Consider the following 25,896-nt stretch of genomic DNA (forward strand, 5'->3'; position numbering starts at 1 on the left):
TTGGCTTCCTGGAGTGGCGTGGATACACACCACTTAGCTCAGCCAATGTCAACAAGAGACCTGAGGGAATAAGGCAAAACCAAACAGATTGACACTCCTCAGAACAAGAGTCATAAAACCTGCGCAAACCTGAACAAGTGGCACAACAGCCTTTTTATACTGTCCAAATCAATAACTAGACCTCGCTAAGAGTGTTTGCCGACACATAAATGACACCCGCCACAGATTGGTTCACCGGGTTTATGGCTCAAAGCCCCAAGCTCCTAATGGAGACTGTTGGCTGGGGCCTACAAGCCTCCTTCTTCCCAAGACTGACTCCATGTGCATTTGCTAATCAGTCACCAACTTCTGCTTACAGTCTTTGGAAAATTATAGCTCCACGACAAGAGATTTGTAAGCACGTGTCATGTCTGAGTGCCTTGCATGTCTCGTTGGGTGTAGCTGCAATCTCTTCCCGCAGCAAATATACCCATGGCATTGGCTGTCATTTGGAGTAGACTTTGAAAATGCAGGGCTGATTAAAGAGAAGAAGAAGAAGAAGAAGAAGAAGAAGAAGAAGAAGAGTTTGGATTTGATATCCTGCCTTTCACTCCCTTTAAGGAGTCTCAAAGCGGCTAACATTCTCCTTTCCCTTCCTCCCCCACAACAAACACTCTGTGAGGTGAGTGGGGCTGAGAGACTGTGACTGGCCCAAGGTCACCCAGCAGCTGCATGTGGAGGAGTGGAGACCCAGATTACGTGACTACCACTCTTAATCACTACACCACACTGGCTCTCTAAAGAGGAGGAATGATGTCACATAGAATCGTGGAATTGCAGAGTTGGAAGGGAGCACGAGGGTCATCTAGTCCCCCCCTGCAACGCAGGAATTTTTTGCACATCGTGGAGCTCAAAACAATTGACCCTGGGGTGAATAGTCTCATGGTCTGTAAATCCCCTTTCTTCCTTGGTCCGTTTTCAAAACTGCTTTCCTGAATTGGGATGCAGAGGATGTAAGAGAAAATGGCAGTTTGGAGCTATTCAGTGATGTGTGGAGAGGGAAAACCAAAATTCTTTACCAAGAAAAGCCCATCTCTGTGATCTAAATGAGGTTTCAGCTTATTTGCGGGTTGTTGTTTTTGTGTGTGTGTTTGCATAATTGATTTTACTTCTGCTTGCTGGGGGAAGAAATCTTTTCAGAGCAGTAAACCTCCAACAGGGACGTGGGTGGCGCTGTGGGTTAAACCACAGAGCCTAGGACTTGCCAATCAGAAGGTCGGCGGTTCGAATCCCCACGACGGGGTGAGCTCCCATTGTTCAGGCCCAGCTCCTGCCAACCTAGCAGTTCGAAAGCACGTCAAAGTGCAAGTAGATAAATAGGTACCACTCCGGCGGGAAGGTAAACGGCGTTTCCGTGCTCTGCTCTGGTTCGCCAGAAGCGGCTTAGTCATGCTGGCCACATGACCCGGAAGCTGTACGCCAGCTCCCTCGGCCAATAAAGTGAGACGAGCGCCGCAACCCCAGAGTCGGCCATGACTGGATCTATTGGTCAGGGGTCCCTTTACCTTTTAAACCTCCAATATCCATTGGGACTCCAGACTAATGGACAGGTTTTTATTATGAATGTTTCATAATGTGTTGAACGCTACCCTGAGATCTTTAGACAAAGGCCATAATAATAATAATAATAATAATAATAATAATAATAATAATAATAATAATAATAATGGTAGTCTCACCAGGTTAAGTTCAGGTCAAACCTGAACTTCTCCTTTCTTGGTGAATAGGGGGCAGTGTGTCCTCTTCTGCCAACATGGGAACACGCAGCCCTTCTGCAGTCTTCCTTACCTGGGTTGTGCAGTGGTGCCTGCAAGGCAGCACCAATGATGGAGCCATCCAGCGCTATCTTCCACTTCTCTCCTGGCAGCAAAGTTGGCAGGGCAGGTGGGGCTGCAGGTGGGGCTTCCACCTCATGAGGCAGCTACCTCACCCTGCCTCATAGGTGGGGCTGGCTTTGTTGGTGACGGCATTGATTCTCTTGAGCGTTTGAGAGTCATAACAGCAGACGGTACTCCAAGAGAGAGAGAGACATCACAGCTGTAAAAAAATATATACAGGAAAAAGCAGTCACCTGTGTAAGAAAAGACATTATTCCCAGTGTGTTTTGAGAGAGTTATATCTGCTCACCTTTTCAATTTTGGAGATCATTTAAGATTAAGGCAAGTAGATCTGCCCTAACCTATTTTAAAATCCATGTGTCACTATCAAGCAGAGTTGACAGTATTTGGCCCGGTTTACGTGTAACGTGAATCCAAACCATAGCTCAATGTGAATGAGCAAACATGTGGGTTCCCAGAGAGGAAATAATGGTTGTTTTGCTCCTCTCTGGTGGCTCTGCTGCTGTGCTGCACTGAGTGAAGCCATGGTTTGGCATCTGAACCCGGGTTTGTGGTTTAACTCTCGCCAGACAAACCACAAGTCATAAACAAGGTGTGTCTTATCGCTTATAGCAGAGCTCGGCAAGGTTTACCTTGCCTGGACCAGTTCACACCAGTGAAGATCCCTCAGTGGGCGAGATTGCGCTCACCCGCGATTTCCAGCGTCTGCGGAAGCGAGTCCCCGTGCCACGCTGCGCCAGTTTAGTGCAGCGTGTGGGGGACTTGCTGAGTGGGTGGCTTGGTTTTGGGGTGGCTTGTGGGCCAGTTAAACGACCCCCGTGGGCTGCTTGTGGCCCATGGGCTTTAGGTTGCCCACCCCTGGCTTATAGTTTGTGGTTTGTCTGAGAGAGCCAAGTTCAGACAACACGCTAAGCCAAAGCATGGCTGAGTTCAGTGCAGAAGCAGAATGACCAGAGGAGGAGTAAAGCAGTCACAATCTCCTCTGTGGGAGCCTAGACATTCACTGAGCCATGCTTTGGCTTAGCGTTAGATGTGGAAAAAGGGCACTGGCAGCTTCCTGTGCTCACAGAAAAAACCTAAACTTAATCAACAGCAGTACTGAATATGTTGTACCAGTCTGTAGCCAAAGAATTGGCTGGCCAGTTAAAATTTATATGTAAAATTCAGCACCATTCAATGACTTTTTAGATTCCTTACTGTCTGGGGGCTCTTTGCTATCCTCCCCATGGCCCACAAATAATCTCTCCAGGCAAAACTGGCATTCCCTTTCCTTCCTCAAAATGGACAATGAATATTCCAACAGATTGTTTCCTGAGCACTTTAAATACTTGTGAACATTCCATGACATCACAGCAGCTCAAGACGAGTGTAAGAGGCTTTACGGTTGCAAATTCATGACTACTTTATAACACTAATAAGTAGGACTTGACAGCAGCTTGTTTATGCTTTTTGTGCATGGGCATCCAGTGGAAAGAACCACACACTTATAACACGCATGCTATTAAGGATTTACTTTTTAAAAAGCTGCTATGTTTGCCATAAAAATGTGAGCAACAAGCAGGAAAGACTCAGGACTATATTGAGTCTCACATGCTTGCAGACCATCTTTGCACCTGACATATCTGTGCATATTTTGTACATCCCTGAGTTTATCATAAGAGGCAACTGTGGGGTGGCTCTGTATTGTACCTGCAGTTTGAAGTTGCCTTTCATGGAAAAGGGAAAGTTACTTGGATTCATTGACTTGTCACTAGGGGGCGATGAGAAGTCAACAAAAGGAAGCTGAGAGAGACGAACCCTAGCAGCTACTTTTTAGTAGCATTTAACTTAAAACATATTCCTGCCAATAGGTACGTTAAATGAATATTTGCGTACATTTGGCAAGGACCATGCCTACTAATATCCATGGATTTCTGCACTCCTTATTTATTAAAATGTCTATCCCATCTTTCTGCAACAGTAAAACATAAAATCACAATACAATAAAGCACACTCATGGGTAACTGCAAAATAGTAACTCTAATATTAAAAATGTAATTGCATTTGCATAGTTACATAGCTCATACTGGAATAAGAAGAGTTTTCTGTCTGCAATTCTAAATGTGTTTACTCAGAAGGAAGCCACGTTGTGTTCAGCGGGATTTACCTCTTTGTACGTGAGTTGAGTATGTTTAATAGGGCTTACTCCTGGATGCAGGTGACGCTATGGGTTAAACCACAGAGCCTAGGACTTGCTGATCAGAAGGTCGGCAGTTCGAATCCCTGCGACGGGGTGAGCTCCCGTTGCTCAGTCCCAGCTCCTGCCAACCTAACGTTCAAAAACACATCAAAGTGCTCCCAGGGGGGGGAGGTAAACAGTGTTTCTGTGTGCTGCTCTGGTTCGCCAGAAGTGGCTTAATCATGATGGCCACATGACCCGGATGCTGTATGCCGCTCCCTCGGCCAATAAAGCAAGATGAGTGCCGCAACCCCAGAGTCGGTCACGACTGGACCTAATGGTCAGGGGCCCCTTTACCTTTACTCCTGGGTAAGTGTGCAAAGCATTGCAGCCTTACAGTAAAATCCTATGCATGCCTACTGGGAAGTAAGTCCCATTTAGTGCAATGTGGCTTCATGGAATGTGCATATATCTACCTGGGAGCAGCCCCACTGAATTCAGTGAGACTTGCTGTTGAATAGGGATTTAAAGAACTGTGGTGTTGGGCTGCTGTCATAAACCCATATACCTGCTGGGAGCATGCCCCATTAAACTCAATTGGATTGACTTTTGATTAGGTGTGCATAGGTTTGCACTGTTGGTGTCTTCAGTCAAATAATTCCTTTTTCACACCTTCTGGAGTATCAATTCATCCCCTTGTACAGAAGCCACATTTTATTCATTTCCAAATCATTATACTCCAACAGCATTCATTTCCCCTTTCTGCAGACTGCAGCTTGCTTGTGCAAAAAGAGGGTTCATAGGATCATGAAATTGTAGAGTTGGAAGAGGCCCCATAGGTCATCTAGTCCAACCCCCTGCAATGCAGGAATAACAATTAAACTAAAGCATCCATGGCTGATGGCCATCCAGCCTTTGCTTAAAAACCTCGATGACACCCCACCTGCATGTACACCTGCAAGGAAGTGTTTGGTTTGGGTGGCATATCTCCATCTCCATGCCAGCAGAAAGCTTTCCAGTAGGCGAGAAAGGAACTGCCTTATCTGCTCTCGGTATTGTTGTATATCATCAAAAACTGGAAGTGCTGATGCCCGAGAGACGCAAGTCAAATTCTTCCCCTTGTCAAAAAGCATTTGGGATGGGAAACTAGGGACAATAATATACAGTGTGGTTGCAGTGGGCGCTGGGAAACCTTACGGATGTGGATTTGAAATCAGCCCAACCCTTAAAAGACACACCAGTTAAGTCATTTTCACAACAGAGCATCCTTTTGCATCAGTGCAATTCAGCTGCACAGTTTAGCTCCCCCACCTGCGGCTCATTCTGCCAGCATGTGAGAAGCCTTTATGTACAAACAACAGAGTGGCTTTGCACACCTACTGAACATGCAAACAGCAGTATCAGACCTTCCAAGTTTTCCTATTTTCTAGTCCCAGATATACAGAAGCCATCCTGGTTTCTGATTTGATCCCAGAACATCCCACTTTCCTTAAAGGTAAAGGGACCCCTGACCATTAGGTCCAGTCATGACCGACTCTGGGGTTGTGGCGCTCATCTCGCTTTATTGGCCAAGGGAGCCGGCGTACAGCTTCCGGGTCAGGTGGCCAGCATGACTAAGCCACTTCTGGCGAACCAGAGCAGCGCACGGAAACGCCGTTTACCTTCCCGCCGGAGCGGTACCTATTTATCTACTTGCACTTTGATGGGCTTTCAAACTGCTCGGTTGGCAGGAGCAGGGACCAAGCAACGGGAGCTCACCCTGTCACGGGGATTTGAACCGCTGACCTTCTGATCAGCAAGTCCTAGGCTCTGTGGTTTAACCCACAGCGCCACCCGCATCCCTTCACTTTTCCTTAGGATGTCCCTATTCTCATTGGAGAAAGGTTGGAGGGTATGGAGTTATGCAACCCCCCGAGCCAAGCACATAAGTAACTATACAACCTTTATAAGACATCTGAAGGCAGCCCTGTATAGGTTTTTTTTTAAAAAAAGTTTTTTTTTTAAAAAAAGTTTAATGTTTTAGCATGTTTTTATATATATTGGAAACTGCCCAGAGTGGCTGGAGAAACCCAGCCAGATGGGTAGGGTACAAATAATAAACTTCTTGTTTTCGTTGAATAGGACATCCCTATTTTCATCAGAGAAATGTTGGAAGGTATGTAAATATAGCTGGCCACATCCACTCTAGACATTTAAATCACATGCCTCCCCCCGCAAGAATCCCGGGAACTGACGTTTACCTCTCACAGAGCTAACCTTCCCAGCACCCTTAACAGACCCAAGATTCTTTGGGAGAAACCCTGTGCTTTAAACGTTTGGTGTGGCTGTTCTCTGAGATAAAGTGCTATGTATTTATTACATTTAAACTCTTGGACTCTGGACGAATCACATGCAGACACGAGTGCATATTCAGCAGCAGCCACTTTGGAAAAGTGGTCTGTTCAGCACAGAGTGGTCATGGGACATGGCCACAGTAGCACAGCTCTTGGGGCTACCTTACGAAACCTGTTCCAGCACTCAGCAGCACTCCTTAAACTCCACAGCATGAACTCCTGCCTCCAATCAAATCTCATTGTGACTGGCATTAAGGGGATTATCTTAGCCCTGCAGCCCACACTCCAGCTGGCTTCTCTTTTGCTTAGTCAGACAGAACATGGCTCCCTGCTCAGAACCCCTATGCTGCTTGCTGGGCAGAAGTCCCTCTCGGGGTGTGAGGCTCCTCTAGCTCTCTCTTTCTCTCTTTGGAGAACCATCAGGTCCATCTGGAACATGAATGGCTATGATTTCCTTCAGGAAACACCAGGTACTGGGTCCTACTAGGACTTTAATTTTGACCATCAGCCTGTTTGGGGAGGAAAAAGTATTACTGGGTGTTTTTCCCTCCTTCAAGTGTTGCCAGAGTTTAACCAAGCAAATTGCACAAATGGTTGCCTGAAGTTGTACATCTAACTTCCGTGCGTGTCACTGAAAAGCTCCCAGAATCTGAAATGTGAAAGTAAAATCTTGATTGGTTAGAATGTATCTTTCAGTTTTAAAATTCATTCTCCACCCACATCAGCAACATTCACACATGCACCCAAATATTTAGTGCATGGGAATGTTTTGCATTTTAATGCTACATGTGGAAACACCCGGAGGGGTTCCCTCTCAAAGCCCATAGGAGAAAACAGCACCCAGATTCATTGTTTTTTCAAACATGTTAACAGCTTTAAACTTATCAAAGAAGAGTCAAGCCTGGTGCTTTTTTTTTGTGAGGATTAGTACTCTTGAGTTTTCAAACCTGATTAGCAGGAAGTTTTCTTTGCTCCTTTATTGTCCGGTAATTTCTGGGCAAACATTCTCTGAAGCCAACATATCACAATAACCCATTTGGCCTTCAGATTCTTCTAGATGTTTGAGGTTCCTGGAACTGTGGAGAAGCTACTCACCCATTTTGTCTCTATCTCCCAGAACCCCCTTCGAACTGCTCACTGAAACAAGCATCTTCCCTTTGCCCTAAAGTTATTAAGCTATCATTGCTTGTATAATGGATGTGACTGAATTCTCAGCTTTTAGAAAGTTTCAATTGAGGGGGACGAGAACCCAAACCACATGGGAGCAGATCTAAATTTACCTCTTCTGTAAGAGGTATTCCCATGACAGCAGCTTTTGTGCAAGGCTGCTGAGAGGCTTCATGAGTGAGTCCTCAGGGCAAAAGTGTTATTCACCCATGCACCCCAAATATTGCAAATTTAGAACCAGAGCCTTCATTTAAATAACAAAAAAACCCTATGTTGCTGTCTCTTTAAATGGATTCCCTCTCCATGGCCCTATTCCATGACATATCTCTGCTTGATGCCTTCCTGCTCTTTAGTGCTTTTGGCATAGTGTACAACCCAAAAATACAGGGCACGTCCCTAGAAAGATCAGGTAATCCTTTGCTCTGAAGACTCAGGATCCAAATTCTGTGGCCTACATCAGCTGCGCATCCTGTACCGATCCGGTAATAATTACCTTTTGTACCTGCAGAGTGTGAGGATTTCATTCTAGCACATCATCCTCAGAATGAATCATGTGCTGGCATGCCCTAAGGGAAGACAAACACCTTTAGAATATTCGTATGGTATAGTTGCTTCAGACTACATATTTAAATAATGTCTTATGTTTCATTCCTGCAGTTTGAAAACAGAGACGCCAGGGGTAATAAGTCTAGCTGAACCTAAACCTCTGCCTGTTGTGCTAGTGTTCCAAGTAGGATAATAGAATTGCAGAGTTGTAAGGGACCCTGAGGATTATTTAGTCCAACCCCCTGCAATGCAGAAATATACAGCTGTCCCATACAGGGACTGAACCTACAACTTTGGCATTATCAGCACCACGCTCTAATTGAATCTGAGATGCTCTAGTGCTGAGTACCGTAACAGCAATTCCCTGAGGGTAGAGGGAGCCACTACGACGGCATGACTGCTTCCCACACGCTTTAGAAGCTCCTGACCACCATGAAGGAGTCAGTTTCCTATGGGAATGGTGCTCCAATTTTTGGAGATGCACTTTCCACATGATCCAGAGGTTTTGATGGCACCCTAGTTGTATAGGAAGGAACTGTGCTGATGTTGTAGCCACCACACTGCTGAGTAATGTCAGGGAAGGCTGTGTAAGAGATGCCAGTAATAGCCACTATTCTCATGCAAGAAGAAGGAAAAACACTGGAGATCTCTGGACAGTTCACACTAGGCTCCCCCCCCCCCCAGGCGCACCAGATCACGTCAAACGCATGCTAGGTTTATGCCCCACCAATGTTCCGCCTCCCGCAATTAACTTACCCAATATCATCCGCCCTCAGCATGTTTTCAATAAACCAACTTTGGGGACACCAGTTCTGGGAGTTAATCATTGCTGTGTTTATCAGTTGATGATTGATTTATAAAGGTTCATGGCTTCAGCTTGCCACCATATTCCAATTTGTTGAAATGCTTGGTTGACTTAAATTATGCACTTTATGGTTGTAATATAATTTAATTATTTTATGGCAGAACGGGGCATTAGCTAAGGATGGTTTCTGGGAGAAACAAGTGGTGAATGATCAAAATACTATGCTACTAACATGATCTTTCAAGTTGGCTCTGCAGCTTTTGGTTACATGGGCTTTTTTTTCCTTGCAAGTTGTTTGGGGAGCTCATTCACACCTGCATGATTAATTAGAAGAGGTAGAAGATTTTAATCTACCATCCCAGCCTCCATGCAACCCTGGAAAGAAAACTGGAACAATAAGTAGATTAAACAACCTCACAGCATATGCCAATGCTTCAGAGGAAGGGGCTGTCTTCAGTGAAATAAACATATAATTATTTCCTATTCTTCCTCATTGGAGGTTAATGACGGTTGAAGTCCCGCAGGCTTACTTCGGCCCAGGGCTAACAATTTCATAGAGTTCCAAAATGATTTGTAATCACACTGGCCCTTTCACAGATGCATTGCAGTTAATGAGGGGTGGCTCCTGCCCACGGCCCACAACTTGGCTCCTGTCAGATTTGGATTGGAAATAAGCCACGGCCATTTTCCCCAAAACCGGGAAGCATCGTTTTGTTCTTGTTTATACAGAAATTTTCTATTGACAAAGGGTTCTGTTGAAATGCATTGGGGACTGTCTCAGTCTGTGGAGCTGCCTTTTTTGTGGAGTGTATTGGGTGCTTTTTGGGGGGTGCCTGTACTTGATCCTCTGTTTTTCTGTGGCCTAACCTACACTGTATCTGTCCACACTCCACGACCCCTCAAATCCCCTTCCTCTTTTCCCCATCCCCAACTTTATTGGGTGGATAGGCTAAGAGAGGAATGAATTGCTTGGATGAAATATCTGAACACAGGGATTTCAACATTGGCCTTCTGTCCTTGGAAATAAGGGTTTGGGTGACATTAGCTGCAATCAGTCTGGCAGTTTCACTTTTTCAGTGGGGGGGGGGGACCAGGAGTATTATTATTTACATGCCACCAGAGAATATTTAAATGTTCTTGTAACTGAGCAAGAAGGTAACCATATCAAAGATACTTCTGTAATCGTTATTACAAAATTCTGTAATGGAGCATTAATAAGCTGTTTGGAAGGCAGTGTTGAAAAGGTGTATCCATTGTAAAAGATGGTTTGCGGCTCAACTTGTTCACAGTGACCACCTTATCTCATGGTAAACCAGGGATAGCCAAAGTGGACCACAACTCCCATCAGCCCCAGGTAGCATGGCCAATGATTTGAGATTCATCTTATTAGATCTCTATCCTGCCCTTCCTCCCAGGAGTCCTGGGCGGTACAAAGGAGACCAGGCAACATCCTAGGACGGGATGATGGGGGTTCAATTCCAAAATATGTGGAAGGCATCATGTTGGCTACCACAGTGCAAGAACTGTTTCTCCAGTGGGGTGAAGCTGCAGCAGTAACCTCCTAGCAGCAGCATTGCTGCTGATTACTGGGAGAGGGGGCACCAAGGAGGCAGTGAGGTTGGGGGCTCTTCAATGCTCTGGTGGAGCCAATCTGGAACTCCTGCCAGTGGAGCCCCAACTTTGCTGCTGCCTCACTCCTGCTGAGAAATGACAGCAATGCTACTGCTGCTACTACTACTAGGAGGCTATTGCTGTAAGCTCAGCCCCACTAGGTGAGATTCTCCTGCCCTGCAGTAAACCATAGTTGATGGATGGCTCCCATTTTGTTCGTCTCCCTCTAAGCAGCATGAATAATGCCCCACTCCTGAATACCGTTATGACTGAACCATGGGTTGTGGTTGTTTTGCCGCAAGCAAACCATGATGCAAAGCCAACGTTTGCTCTTGGCTTCCTGATCATGGTTTGTCTGAGTAAAGCAAAGCACAATTTCTGATTCAGGGGAAATGCTAAGTCATCAGTTGTGGTTTGTTGCTCCTGCTGGCTAAAGGTGAGGAGATCAGAAGCCATCTGCATTTCCAGGGCTTTTTTTCAGCTGGAAATCACAGGAACTCAGTTCCAGCAGCTCTCAGGTGGGGCCACTGCCATTGTAAGAGAACAAGGGAGGTGTTCATTGTGAGTTCCGGCACCTCTTTTTCTAGAAAACAGCACTGTGCATTTCCAGGATAAACCATTAAGAATCAACAATGGCTTACAGTGATGTGTGAATGGGGCCTATATTTTTCAAGGTTGACACTTCCCGTTCTTTCTCCTTTCTCAGGTAGTGTTTGTTTATTACTGGGCCTTTGATTACGTCCAGCACTTTGAGGATGTTTTAGTTCCCTTTCGTAGGTTGATTCTGATAATGTCATGAACAGCCAAAGAGTTTTTGTGTGTTTATTCGACTTCCAAACAGAACAGTTCAAGAAAGAAAGGATTCAGATGAGATTTATAAAAGGCCTATAAATCAAATTTTATGGGGAAAGACTGGTGGCAGAATTCAGGTTCTCCACACATGGCTTTCAGCTAAAACCTAAAATTACTCTTGGTCTTTCTGTGCATGATTTTTTTTTTTAGTTATAACTAATGGCAGCTGAGCATTATGGTCTCTAAGGAAAAAACCAGACTGTCATCAAAATGAGAGAACCATTTACAGAAACCCAGACCCTGCAGACATTATTACTATTATTAATATTTCAATTTGCATTGTGCTCTGAAGGAGCCCAGAGAAGTCATAATCAGTATTTTAGAAAACAAGGATGAAATCACAAGTTGGCAGCCCTACTTTCAGCAAGCAGTGATGGTCAAAGAGGCATAAAACTGGTTTAAGTTTGCAATGCCATTGTAACCTCTGCAAGAGACAGTGCTAAGGTCATTGTGGTAGCACTGACACTTCCTTGGTCACCTGTTTATAAGAGATGCAAACACCACATCTCTTCAGGTAAACAGGAATCTCCTAGAAAGAATTGGTCTAGACAGCCAAGGCTAGATCAGCAGATAATGCACAGGAACTCAACGCTGGAACAAACAACTATGTCAGAGGATAGTGACCAGTCATATGACCTGAAGGGTGGGGGGGGAATCACTATCACACAAGGAGTCAGTGCTCCATTCCAGAATACGCTGCCCGGGCCAATTACCAAACTGATTAATTGGTTCAGTGTGGTCTCTCTCCTTACCACAACACCATTTTCATCTATTTGAAGAAGATGGGTGATGTTTAATTTAATTTACCCAAGGATTTTCATTTATGCAAGCCTTAAGGCAACTGAGGCAAGAGCTGGCGTGTAATGTCATGGCTAAGAGGCTGAGCTACAAATCGAGAAGCGTCAGATTCAAATCTCTCATTTGCCATTAACTCACTATGCTATGCCCTCTAAGCGGGACACCCCAAATTCATAAAAGCTGCCCTAGCAGTTTCTAATTCCAATCCGGGGATGTCCTGTTTTGGCTCCTGTCCTCTGGCCATGCCAGAACGCGGGGCCAAAAGACAGGTGGTTTTTGGTTCCACACTGTGGCACGAGTCAGTGAGTTAACACTGAAAAAAGCGGGGGGGGGGGGGAATAAACTTGCCCCTGCTACTTTTCTTCCTCCTTCTGTTGCGGCACTTCTGGAAGCTGGGGCCAGCAGCAGAGACGGCGGCTGTGCCTTCCCCTAGGCTGTGCAGACCAGCACAGCATCTCCTGAGGCGGCAACGGTGAAGGCCAGAGGATAATGATAGGAGGGGGGAAGGAGGGGAGGAAGTGGGGGAGCGACAGTGTTGGGGGGTTGCCCCAATTTTCCCTCTTGAAATGTTGTGGGGAGGGAATATGCTATGCAGCCTTCATCAAGCCGGTCTCTCTCACCTCCATCTAAAATGCAGGCTAATAATAGAATGATGCACCTTCCACTTGGTGCTGGCAAAACTGTCACTTGCATTGAGCTGCCATATGCCCAGGTTTTTCTGGACGTTACTGGGATTTCAAAGGTGGAATTGATGGTGCTTTGTCCTGGAACTTAGGCAAGTCAACTTTTGGGGTGTCCTGGTTTTTACTTTTTGAAATATGGCAACCCTACCCCTGCAGAAGCAGGGTGGAAGTCTTCATTCATCAACTGACAACCCAAGAGTTTGATCCTGTTGGGAGTTGCTTTCCCAGCATGTTCCCTGTGTGGAACAAAGTGGCAAATCAGGTCCCTCCCTCCACCCCGTGAGTCGACAATGACAGGTGAGCCTACCTATCAATCACCTGATGTCATCAGTGTGGGTGGCGAGATAAAGCTCTGGTCCGCCAAGCCAAACAGGCTCCTCACTCCTGCCTTATAGGGTTGCTGTAGTTATTTTATATTATATTATTGTAGTTAGGGATGCGGGTGGCACTGTGGGTTAAACCACAGAGCCTAGGACTTGCCAATCGGCAGGTCGGCGGTTCAAATCCCCGTGACGGGGTGAGCTCCCGTTGCTTGGTCCCTGCTCCTGCCCACCTAGCAGTTCGAAAGCACGTCAAGTGCAAGTAGATAAATAGGTACCGCTCTGGCGGGAAGGTAAACAGCGTTTCAGTGCACTGCTCTGGTTCGCCAGAAGCGGCTTAGTCATGCTGGCCACATGACCTGGAAGCTGTACGCTGGCTCCCTCGGCCAATAAAGCGAGATGAGCGCCACAACCCCAGAGTCGGCCACAACTGGACCTAATGGTCAGGGGTCCCTTTACCTTTACCTAGTTATTGTAGTTAGATGATGCATGTGGCCATGCCTTAAGCTTCCAAAATATTCGTCTTCCTCAAGTAGAGAGTTCTTTTGGATGAAATGAGCATCGTAGATTTACCATGTCTTTTGTAATATTTATCACCATAAAAAGAGCAGGTAGAGTGCAAACTGACATCTAAAGAACAAATAGAACAAATGCTAATTTTGCATCAGAATCCCAGCTAGAAACAGCATGGAAGCCCCCATAGCCACCACACTCAGTAACAGATGGTTTTGTGAGGTAGCAATGCTCACTTGACATCCTGACAGTTGAGTCGCTGCTTAGTGGGAGGTCAGCATAGTGAAAACACACCAGCAAGAGCGCTCTGTTTGCGCCACACTGAACTCGCCACTCTCCCTCCTGCTAAGCAGCAGCAACTCAGCTGTTGGGGCTGACTGTGAATAGTGATTTCATCCTTCCCATAGAAAATAACCATATGAGTAAAGTATGATGATTTTGCTGTTTGTGTACATAGACAAATGGCTATGCAAATCCAATTCCACGTCAGGATAATTGACTGTGGATTCCCCACAAGTTTCCAGCAACCAACTAATGTCCCATGTATCAGAAATGCATTTACACTTAAAGATTTCCTTTCTTTTTCGAGTTGACCTTGCATTGAAATGGAGTGTAGATGGGGAGGGGAATTCCATCTCATGGCTGCCAGCTGTTTTCTTTTTATCTAGCAGGGCTGCTCTTCAACAACTACATGACAAGCACAACATTTACTTGGTGAAGCTTTTTTCTAACAGGGTTCCTCCAGATGACCTATTTAGTGAGCATTCAATCCTGATTTGCTTACACAAAGCTTATGCAGAGGTTAGATTATGTCCGGTCTTTCTTGAGCATTCATTCCGATTTGTTTGTTTCCAGGGAGGTTATTTGACAATGAACATGCATCCTGACTTATTAATCATTGATTCCCCCCTCCCAATTTTTTCAGTGCATATCCCCATCATTTCTCATCATTTATTTCTAAGGGGATTTGTTACACTAGGGTGACAGATTGAATCTACTTGAATTGTGCAAACCTACATTGCCAGTATTCATTTCACTCCCTCCTGCAAAATGCTGACAGTCTGGAGGCAACCCTGGAGTGAAAGGGAAAGCTTTGCTTGCTGATTTCCTGCTTGTCAGGCAGTTGTTTTAGTCACAGGAGCCCTGCTAGATAAAAAGTTGGCAGCCTTGCTTGTTTCTGACAGAGGAAGGTCTATGCAGGGAATGCATTGGTGGAGTGTGTGGGGGGGGTGTGCAGGGGTGCCAACTTTAATAAAACTAGGGGAGGGCAGGTAAGCCCCGCCCCACATAATCGATTGCATAACGTGGCACGCACACATCATTTGAATGGCAATGCCCATAAAATTTGGGGGGCCCCGCACCCCTCAAATATTTGGGTGTGTGTGCAAAGGGACCTCCTGTGTGTGCTCTCTGATTTTAGGCACATCAATAAAACAGATTCCCGAGTTCTTGGTTCAGCTTTGGGAGTGCCAACCCAGAACATCACCAGGAAAGGTGGACCTATATTTTCTACATGCATTTTCACTAGCATTTGGAAGCCAGGCATAAAAATTGTAGAGGAGTCTACACTGGCCTTGCAGTGGCTCATATCTGTAAGACAAGCCAAATATATTTTGCTGCCGGGAACAAAGCAGGAAGTGTAATAGTCATGGTGCATGTTACCCAGTGCTAATCAAGTTGTTTTAGCACCCTGGGAGTAAAAACGCAATAAAATGAATTCAACAACTAACGATTTGCTGCCCTTTCATAACACTGAAGAGCAGCTGCCTGAGGTGAGTGAACTTGTTCTGCTGGGCTGGCGCTGCTTGTCTGTCATGTGAAAAACCAGTGCAGTTGAAGCCTCTGTTTGCCTGAACTGTTTACCTGGGTTCTGCACCAGTTGCATACCTGACCCCTTTCTGAGCTGCAGCATGGATGTACCCCCCTGATACCTATATCTGCTGCTTTTTCCTTTTCTTCCAGTTGGCTAGTAATCCATAAATGTGCTTCATCCTTCTGATTCAGCTGAATTCCACAGGGGTGGTTATTAACACGTGGGGGAAGGGGGCGAACTGCTCTGTAATCATTTAAGACATGAATTCAGGCAAAAGGCAAACGGGATTTGATGGTGTGGAAAGAAGATCCCTGTTTACTAATGTCTGACAAAATACAAGCCTTTGCGGGCTTTATCTGCTTCATTTGGAAACAGCCGGAGAGCAAATATATACTCAGGTCATGGAAAAGGGGCAGGAACAAAATATTGACTTTAGAGGGGTGGGAATAATCATTCTTTTTAAAAACTTTCGAAAACTTAGGTGCCTAGATCCAAAGCAAGATCTTGCACAAGGGCTCAGAATTCAGCCTGGCAGCTTTGTGTGCCATTTCTTGCAGTTGTTAGCAAGTCATGCAGTAAACTATTCTCTGTTAATTTTTTAATGCAAGATAAACAGGCCGAGAAATGATTAGCACAAAAGTAAGTTTGAACTAATCTGGGGAGAATCAGAAGGGATGAGAGCGAGAAAGCTGTTCTGGAGAGTTATCTGTTAACTACATCAAATGTCTCCAACTCGAGTTCCGTCCTTCCTATCTCTTTGGCTTTCAGTAGCCAAACCCTTCTACATTGTTTTCCTTTTTTAATCTTAACCAGTGGCCCAAAATGAATACTTCAAGCACAATAGACCGCTTTCGGCTCTTTCCTTTGAATTAGAGGCTTTTTGGAACTACAGGCGACAAGGATCTTCCTACCTGGTTGGTTACTGGTGATCAGAAGGTTATCCTCTTCCATAGCCACAAAAAAATGGGCCCCCAGATCCACTCTTCAAAGGTGCACAGCTGCTCAGGCATGAAAAGCTGGTTCGCAAATCTTCCCTGCAGCTCCAAGCACTGAATGTCAGAGCCTGGGGAGAAGCATAACTAGGGAGTTGCTTGGAATGGAGTTTGGTCAGTGGTCGGAGATCTATATTCTCAGATAGATAGGACTTTGTCCACAAACTGGAATTTGAAATTTCAAAGGGTGTGTGTGTGTGTAAAAGCAGAAGGGACGGTTTGAGATGATTGTGCTGGCGTGATTCTTGTAACTCAGGTACTCCTGCCCAAACTGGCTTACCACATGGGCTAGTAAACAGAAGACTGAATAGCCTCAAATAGGCAGCTTTTGCACATGTACACTTAAACATTCATCTCTACAGAAGCAAGAGAAAATCCAAATGATTTTAAATGCAAGGAAGGCCTCTTTATGGAACATCGGGAGAGACACGAACTTCTCCCAATCTCCTCTGAAGCAGACTCCACCACCCACCTTAATGAAAAGGGTCAGTTCTCCTCCCACTTCCACATTACCCATGTAGTTTGCATGGCAAGGCTTCTATTAGAAATGGGTTAGCCAACGTGGCACCCTCGAGAAGTTATTGGACTTCAACTCCAGTCAGTCCTAGCCAGCATAGCTAATGGTCAGGGAGGATGGAAGGTGTAGTCTAACAACATCTAGAGGGCACCAAGTTGGCTACCCCTCCACTAGAACATTAAAACATTAAATAGTGCCACTGTACTCTGCTCTGGTCAGACCTCACCTGGAGTACTGTGTCCAGTTCTGGGCACCACAGTTCAAGAAGGACACTGACAAACTGGAACGTGTCCAGAGGAGGGCAACCAAAATGGTCAAAGGCCTGGAAACGATGCCTTATGAGGAACGGCTAAGGGAGCTGGGCATGTTTAGCCTGGAGAAGAGGAGGTTAAGGGGTGATATGATAGCCATGTTCAAATATATAAAAGGATGTCACATAGAAGAGGGAGAAAGGTTGTTTTCTGCTGCTCCAGAGAAGCGGACACGGAGCAATGGATCCAAAGTACAAGAAAGAAGATTCCACCTAAACATTAGGAAGAACTTCCTGACAGTAAGAGCTGTTCAACAGTGGAATTTGCTGCCAAGGAGTGTGGTGGAGTCTCCTTCTTTGGAGGTCTTTAAGCAGAGGCTTGACAACCATATGTCAGGAGTGCTCTGATGGTGTTTCCTGCTTGGCAGGGGGTTGGACTCGATGGCACTTGTGGTATCTTCTATGATTCTATGAAAAGATCCCTGCTGGGTCAAACCAAAGTTCTATGTAATGCAATATTCCTGCTTTCCATAATGGTGAACCAAGTGCCTCAAAGAAGCCCACAAAGCAGAAGTACAAAGACCCCCATCCAGTGCTGATGTTGCTCCACAGCAGCTGGATATTCAGTGGCAGCATACAGAAGTTCTGTATAGACATTGCCATGGCTCGTAGTCATTGGTATAACTTTCCTCCATGAATTTGTCTTGCCCCTTTTAAAGTGTTGGTGGTAGACAGCTTTAAATAATGCATTTTAAAAGCAAGTGAAATGCTTCTTTCTTCTCCCAAGGATGCTTCCTGTCCCGTCCCCCCGTCCCCCGTCCCCCCCAAGTTGGGCTGTCATCTTGCCATTTCCTATCAGTTAAAAACTGTGTCTGGAAACTGCATACAGTGGTACCTCAGGTTAAGAACTTAATTCGTTCCGGAGGTCTGTTCTTAACCTGAAACTGTTCTTAACCTGAAGCACCACTTTAGCTAATGGGGCCTCCTGCTGCTGCCACGCCACTGGAGCACAATTTCTGTTCTCATCCTGAAGCAAATTTCTTAACCCGAGGTAATATTTCTGGGTTAGCGGAGTCTGTAACCTGAAGCGTATGTAACCTGAAGCGTAAGTAACCTGAGGTACCACTCTATATGGTAGTTAAAATTTCAAAAGCTTGAGGAGAGGGCAGGGCCTCCGGAAACTGCTTTGCTCACTGTCTTGCTACTGAACTGTGAACTTCTTCTGAGGTCACATTCACGCCATACATTTAAAGCACACAACTTCCCCTAAAGTACCTTGGGAACTGTAGTTTGCTACCACCAGAACCACAGCACTCTTAACAAGCTGCAGTTCCCAAGATTCTTTCTTGGGTTGCCATGTTCCTGTCCTGTCTCTATTTGGTACCAGAACTTGTAATGTCACTGCACACACCACAACTAAACACAGGCAAGGCTATAGATCGCCAGCCATTTACCCACTCTGTAGAAATGCATTGTACACATTTCCATCTAGGTTAGAGACAGTGCATGTCATAGAATAGAATCATAGAATCATAGAGTTGGAAGAGACCACAAGGGCCATCGAGTCCAACCCCCTGCCTAGCAGGAAACACCATCAGAGCACTCCTGACATATGGTTGTCAAGCCTCTGCTTAAAGACCTCCAAAGAAGGAGACTCCACCACACTCCTTGGCAGCAAATTCCACTGTCGAACAGCTCTTACTGTCAGGAAGTTCTTCCTAATGTTTAGGTGGAATCTTCTTTCTTGTAGTTTGTATCCATTGCTCCGTGTCCGCTTCTCTGGAGCAGCAGAAAACAACCTTTCTCCCTCCTCTATGTGACATCCTTTTATATATTTGAACATGGCTATCATATCCCCCCTTAACCTCCTCTTCTCCAGGCTAAACATGCCCAGCTCCCTTAGCCGATCCTCATAAGGCATTGTTTCGAGGCCTTTGACCATTTTGGTTGCCCTCCTCTGGACACGTTCTAGTTTGTCAGTGTCCTTCTTGAGATGTCTCCCCTGTTGTTATCATTTTGAGTGGAGGTACAGCTATGTGCTCCCTTCCATAGTATGGGAACAGAGGATAATCAAACTGCCTCATAGAGCTGAGAAAAGTTAACTGGCTGGTGCCCTCCTGCACCTGGTAGTGTGGAAGAAGGGAGATCAACAGTAGGTGGTGTCAGAGCCAACCAGTTCTAGCTTTGTCTCCCTCCCTGCTGAGCTCTACAAGAGCAACAACTAAGGAAGGGGAAGCTGGCAGGCTTTGCCCCCCAATGGACTGGTTCTAAGTAAGAAGGTGGGTGGGGAGGGGGGTCACTGAGGACAAACTGAGGCTGGTGGACACTGTGCCCCCTTCCCACTAATCCAGCAGCCTCCACTTCTGGAAAGTTGCCTGTTCCCTGGAAGCTAGGCTGAAAACACTAGCAATAATACACCTGAGTCATCAGCACTAAAGGAGAAAGGCTAAATATGGCCCTTTGGCAATTTCCAGGTATTTAATCGTTCTGTTCCCCTTAAGAAACTCCCCACCCCGATACCCTTGTGCATACACTTCTTTCGTTTGCTATTTCTAGCATCCTTAATCCTTCCGGAGCTGGTTCCCGCAGACCTTGTAGGGGCGAAGAAGCTATTTTTGCCTTCCTTCGTAAGGAGTTTATTTGAGCAAAAGGCTTGTTTTGCTGAACGGAGCAAAATAGGCTAGAGGTTTACGATATTGTACTAGACACTACGGCAAATCCTGCACATATTTAACTTGATGTCTGTACGCGTTTATCTAATCATAGGGATCACTCTATCCGAGCCCAGATTGAGGTGGAAGATCCCTCAATGGGGCTGCTAAAGCTCTTTCTCCACTTCCCTGACCATCTCGTACTCCATTGTTCCTTTCTATCCAGCAAATGAATTATTGGCTTAGCAGGCTCCTAGCTGAAGGGGAAATAACCTGGCCATGTTATTTCAAGGAGCAACCTTTATGTCCTTGATAGTCATCCACCAGATGCCATCACCAACAGAGAGGCAGAAGTCATGATTTGTGCAACCATGGTGAGCTGCAATTGCACCAACCACAGTGGCCATGTGGTCCAGATCAGAGGGCCTTCTAGCAGTTCTCTCACTGAGTGAAGTGAGGTTACAGGGAACCAGGCAGAGGGCCTTCTCGGTATTGGCACCTTCCCTGTGGAACGCCCTCCCACCAGATGTCAAGGAGATAAACAACTACACAACCTTTAGAATACAGTGGTACCTTGGGTTAAGAACTTAATTCGTTCCCGAGGTTCGTTCTTAACCTGAAACTGTTCTTAACCTGAAGCACCATTTTATCTAATTGGGCCTCACGCTGCTGCCGCGCCACCGTCGCACGATTTCTGTTCTCAACCAGAAGCAAAGTTCTTAACCCGAGGTACTATTTCTGGGTTAGCGGAGTCTGTAACCTGAAGTGTCTGTAACCTGAAGCGTCTGTAACCCAAGGTACCACTGAACATCTGAAGGCAGTCCTGAATAGGGAAGTTTTTAATGTTCGATGTTTTGTGGTGTTTTTATATTTTTCTGGAAGCCCCCCTGAGTGGCTGGGGCAACCCAGTCAGATGGGTGACATATAAATAATAAAGTTGTTGTTGTTGTTGTTGTTGTTGTTATGAACTTCTAGAGACAGTATATGCCCCTGAATATCAGCTCCTGGAGAGAAGCAGTAGGAAGAAGCCCTAGCCTTTCATCCCAATGTCCTACCCGTGGGCTTCCTACAGGTATTTGGTTTGCTCTACAGGAAGCAGGATGCTAGACTACATGAATCCTGATCCACAAGGCTCTTATCTTCTCAGTGAGGTTGCATGGATGGGTGGAACACAGGAACTTCCTAACTGTGCAGTAGTCTTGCATACTCATTAAGTGCACTCATAGGGTGCGTGGTATTAAAATGATCCATGTAAATAGCCACCGGAAAGCATTGGTTTGTTCCAAATGACCTGCGTTCTCAGGGGCCATGCAGTGCTATTCTGTTTAATATCCCCTCCCGAGCAAGATGGTAATTCTGAACCAGGCCTATCAGTATTGCTGCTTTTAGTTTAGGAACTACATGCAAGAAATATGTGACCGTGGTAAGAGTGTGGCTTATGTTTGTGGTTCCCATGGGCAGTCTGTGCTCCACTGTTTGTTTGTTTCCTTTGCTGGCGTATTCTGCAACATGCCATTGTCACAATAGTAGTGTATTCGTGGTGGATTTATACTAGACCGTCAACACATCATTTTGCTTTATTAGTAATTTTGTGATGCCCCCCCCCAATGATCCAGGTAGTGCAGTGACTCCCTTATGAAGAAAGGTTGCAGCGTTTGGGACATTTTCGTTTGGAGAAAAGGCAAGGTGACATGACAGAAGTTTATCAAAGTTTGCATGGCATGGAGAAACTGGACTGGGGAAGTTTTTCCTCCCTCTCTCATAACTCTAGAACTCATGGGCATCCAATAGAGATGAATGTTGGAAGATTCAGGACAGGTTAAAGAAAGCACTTTTCCGGGTAGTGCATATACAATGGAACTCAGTTCCCCAGGACACAGTGATGATGACCACATCCTGGATGGCTTTAAAAGAAGATGAGACAAATTCATGGAGGAGAGTGCTATTCATGGCTGTGCTCTGCCTCATCCACAGTTGAGGGAAGCAATGCTTTCGAAAACCACAGGAGCAGAGAGTGCTCTTGTGCTTGAATCTTGCTCACTGGTTCCCCACCGGCATCTGGTTGGCCACTGTGAGAATAGGATGCTGGACTAGATGGGTCATTGGTCTGATTCAGCAGGCTCTTCTTATGTTCTTAATGTTACTGCATTGTTGCTGTCTGGAGGGGCACTCTTGCGCTATGGCCCAACGAAAATGGGGGCAGAAATAACAAAAGAACATTTGTATTGTAAAAAGTTACAGGTTTTCAGCAGGAAGTTATGGAACATGCACTGGTTGGAAACCAAGCTGCTTATGCCTTGTGGTACTTTTGTGCATAAACAGTGTTGAAAGTAGGTTTGCCTAGAACAGGGGTAGTCAACCTTTTCATACCTACTGCCCACTAATGCATCTTTTCTTGATGGTAAAATTTCCTTACGGCCCGCCAGTGCTCGATGGAAGGAGGATTCAGCTTGTGCCTTGGAACCCCCTACTGCCCACCTAGAATCCTGAAACGCCCACTAGTGGGCAGTAGGGACCAGGTTGACAACCCCTGGCCTAGAACCATCCAAATGGCATCATGAACAGAAGTATTCTTGAATGCCCAATAATAATAATAAAAATAATAATAATTTATTATTTATACCCCGCCCATCTGGGGGCGGGGTATAAATATTTCCCCAGCCACTCTGGGCGGCTTCCAACTGAATATTAAAAACAGTACAGCATCAGACATTAAAAACTTCCCTAAAGAGGGCTGCCTTCAGTTGTCTTTTAAAAGTAAAATAGTTGTTTATTGCTTTGACATCTGCTGGGAGGGCGTTCCACAGGGCAGGCGCCACTACCGAGAAGGCCCTCTGCCTGGTTCCTTGTAACCTTACTTCTCGCAATGAGGGAACCGCCAGAAGGCCCTCGGCGCTGGATCTCAGTGTCTGGGCAGAACGATGGGGGTGGAGACGCTCCTTCAGGTATACAGGACTGAGGCCGTTTAGGGCTTTAAAGGTCAGCACCAACACTTTGAATTGTGCTCGGAAACGTACTGGGAGCCAATGCAGATCTCTCAGAACCGGTGTTATGTGGTCCCGGCGGCCACTCCTAGTCACCAGTCTAGCTGCCACATTCTGAATTAATTGCAGTTTCCAGGTCACCTTCAAAGGATGTCTGGGGGTGGGAGGACCCTCACCCTGAATCATAGGCTTCCCGTTTTCATTGAGAACCATGAGCTACTTCATCCAGCCCATGGTTTGGATCCAGATTACGTTAGTTGCCCATAGTTCTCACTGAAATCAACAGGGCTTAAGTCTTGATTAACCTGTCCCATCAATCTCAGTTGTGGCTAACTTACTTAACTCACTTAGTTTGGATGCGTCCAATATATCACTGCACACAAGTGCTATGCAAACACGTTTTCTTCAAATGGTGAGACGTTTTCAGGGTTCGAGGGCTACCTAGGCTTGGTTTCCTTTGAATGCAAGTACTGTACTGGAGAGAGCCACTGGCAATTTGTGTTACCTTACTGACCCGAATATAAGCCACACTCCCCCCCCCCAATTCAGACCCTGAAAAGTTCAAGTGTGGCTTATATTTGAGACCTTACGCTGCTGGAAAAGCGGCGCAACTCCTCCCCCAGGAAGCAGCCTGGGTATTGTCTTTTTTTCTTTTGCCCTCTTCAATTGTAAAGGTGTAACTTATTTCCAGGTGCGGCTTATATTCGGGCCAATACGGTATATGGTTTACTTACACATAGATCGAGGTTGAGAATAGGTAGGGGTTCGCAGCATGATGTCTCAGACCTGACCCCACCAGATTTCTAGGTGGGGCTTTGTTCCCTAAATATGTGTCCCGGTCCCAGACCAACCAACTTGTATTTCAAACAGATGTAGGTGGTAGCTTCTCTCCATTTAGTATATGGCTGCTTTATTCAGATTCTTTCACTGCCCCCTCCCCAGTCTCATGGCCACTGCCACTTGTCCTGCCATGTTCTCCATTTGATTCGGTGTTGGTAAATGGGGGGTTGGTAGATTGGAGAATACCCCTTGGGAAACCAGATTTATCCAAGGATTTAAATCAGTGGCTGGTTTACCTAGCAAAGAGTTGCTGAAAACTAGTTAAGGGTCATTAATTTATTCCATGGAAACTAAATCATAAAAATGGTTGCAAAAAAATAAACAAAACTGCCATAATCATTAATTATTACTGGCTTTTCAGTGCAATTCATCTGATGCTGTTAAACAATAAATTGATTTACAGTTATTAATCTGTGGTGGTTACACAACAGAATTTCCAGTGGGTCATAAAACTCCTCCCCAGTTGAGGCCACTGAAAACCAACTCACTGCATATAATGGTGTCTCTCCAAGCTTGAGATGAAAACAAGTAGCAGAGAAAGGGCAATTAATTTTGGGGTTCCCTCCATACTTGCTAATCAGAAACTTGTGCACAAGGCCAGTCAGCTGTGTGAAGAAACTGTGAATGCCTTTAATGGGACTTTGGATAGCTCTAACTAAAATATACGTGCTGTACTTTTCCATCTATAAGACACCCCCATGTATAAGACGCTTCCTGTTTTGGGGGACTGAAATTTCAGAAAATAGGGGGAGATGGAAAACAGTAAGTTGAGCTTTTTTTGTGGAGGATTGCTCAGAGTTGTTGAGCTTTTTTGGGGGGCATTACCGAGGGTTGCTGAGCTTTTTTAAGGGGGGGGAATGCCGAAAATCTCTCACCCGCACACATTGCAAAATCTGCTTCCCAGCTGTCCCCTCGTTGGCAGAAACTGCCAATCGCCCATCCAATTGCCACAGCGTCAGCCAATCAACACCACCCATTGACGCCGCAACCAATAACACACACAATAGTTTCTGACAGCCGCAGCAGCAGCCAATCAAACGTCCACCCTATGCACTACCCATGTATAAGACGGCCTCCACTTTTTTGCATGATTTTTAAGGAAGCAAACCTTGCCTAATACATGGGAAAGTACGGTAGATTGATTTGAGTGGTGCAGACTCCGAGAGAATATTTTATTTATTTAAAATCATTTATATACCACTTAATTATTATTTTGGGGGGAGGACAACATTTCTACATTGTGTACTGTCTAAAAAATAAACAATATGATAGGAATTTAACATAGTGCAAAGGAGATTGCTCCGTCAGTGCAAGAGGAATCCTGTTGCACTAGTGGAGGTCCTAGTGGCATCAGTTAGTTAATTCAGCCCATAATAATTAAAATATTTAGAAAGCACAACCTAAAACCAGAAAACAGTATAAAAAAACAGAAAAGCAAATAAAGCATAAATGTAGAAGAAACATGTAAAACAGAACAATTATTTGCACACAGATCGTCCTAGTCCAATACAGTGGTGCCCCGCAAGACAAATGCCTCGCAAGACGGAAAACCCGCTAGATGAAAGGGTTTTCCGTTTTGGAGGTGCTTCGCAGGACGAATTTGCTATGGGCTTGCTTCGCAAGACGAAAATGTCTTGTGATTCCTGGGGTTTTTTTTCCGCTCCCCACCCCCTTTTTCTAAGGCACTAAGCTGCTAATAGCCTTTTAGCAGCTAATCCGCTAATCCCTTAAGCCTTTAATAGCCGCTAATAGCCGCTAAACTGCTAATAGTGCTAATCCGCTAATGGGCTTGCTTCGCAAGACGAAAAATCCGCTAGACGAAGAGACTCACGGAACGGATTCTTTTTGTCTTGCGAGGCACCACTGTACCACACTGCATGGGCTTTCTAGTTTCTTTTGGCATAACCTGCCCTCCCCACCCCAATATTCAAAACCTGTGTTTCCCTGCACGATAGAAAACACATGCTCGTATGTAGACGACTCAACTTCTGTGCATATTTATTGGAATCTGAATCGGTTGTTAATTGGTTTGAGTAAAAGTGTAGGTGTCTGCACTGTACCTGCCAAGGCTATTAGCAGTCGGGTTGAGGAGGGTGGATAGAATTTCAATCAGGAAAATGGCACAGGGGGAAGGGCTAAGCAGAGCCCCCTCCCCAGCACTGCTGCTCAAAGCCTCTCGCAGGAGC

General features: G+C 45.5%; 1 long non-coding RNA gene across 3 annotated transcripts; it reads right to left on the reverse strand.

The window, feature by feature from the left end:
• Positions 1-1,940: 1,940 nt before the first annotated feature.
• LOC310680432 lies at positions 1,941-16,562 on the reverse strand. Of its 3 annotated transcripts, XR_014512748.1 has the most exons (4): positions 16,388-16,562; positions 9,115-9,200; positions 8,029-8,101; positions 1,941-2,016 (listed from the first exon to the last, which is right to left on the reverse strand). It is a non-coding gene; the product is annotated as an uncharacterized lncRNA (long non-coding RNA). The 3 variants fall into 3 exon arrangements; XR_014512747.1 differs by lacking the exon at positions 9,115-9,200; XR_014512749.1 differs by lacking the exon at positions 1,941-2,016 and having other exon boundaries at positions 6,043-8,101.
• Between the last annotated feature and the right edge of the window lie 9,334 nt (positions 16,563-25,896).

Source organism: Podarcis tiliguerta (genome assembly GCF_965153285.1).
Source record: "Podarcis tiliguerta genome assembly, chromosome: 6".
NCBI lineage: Eukaryota > Metazoa > Chordata > Lepidosauria > Squamata > Lacertidae > Podarcis > Podarcis tiliguerta.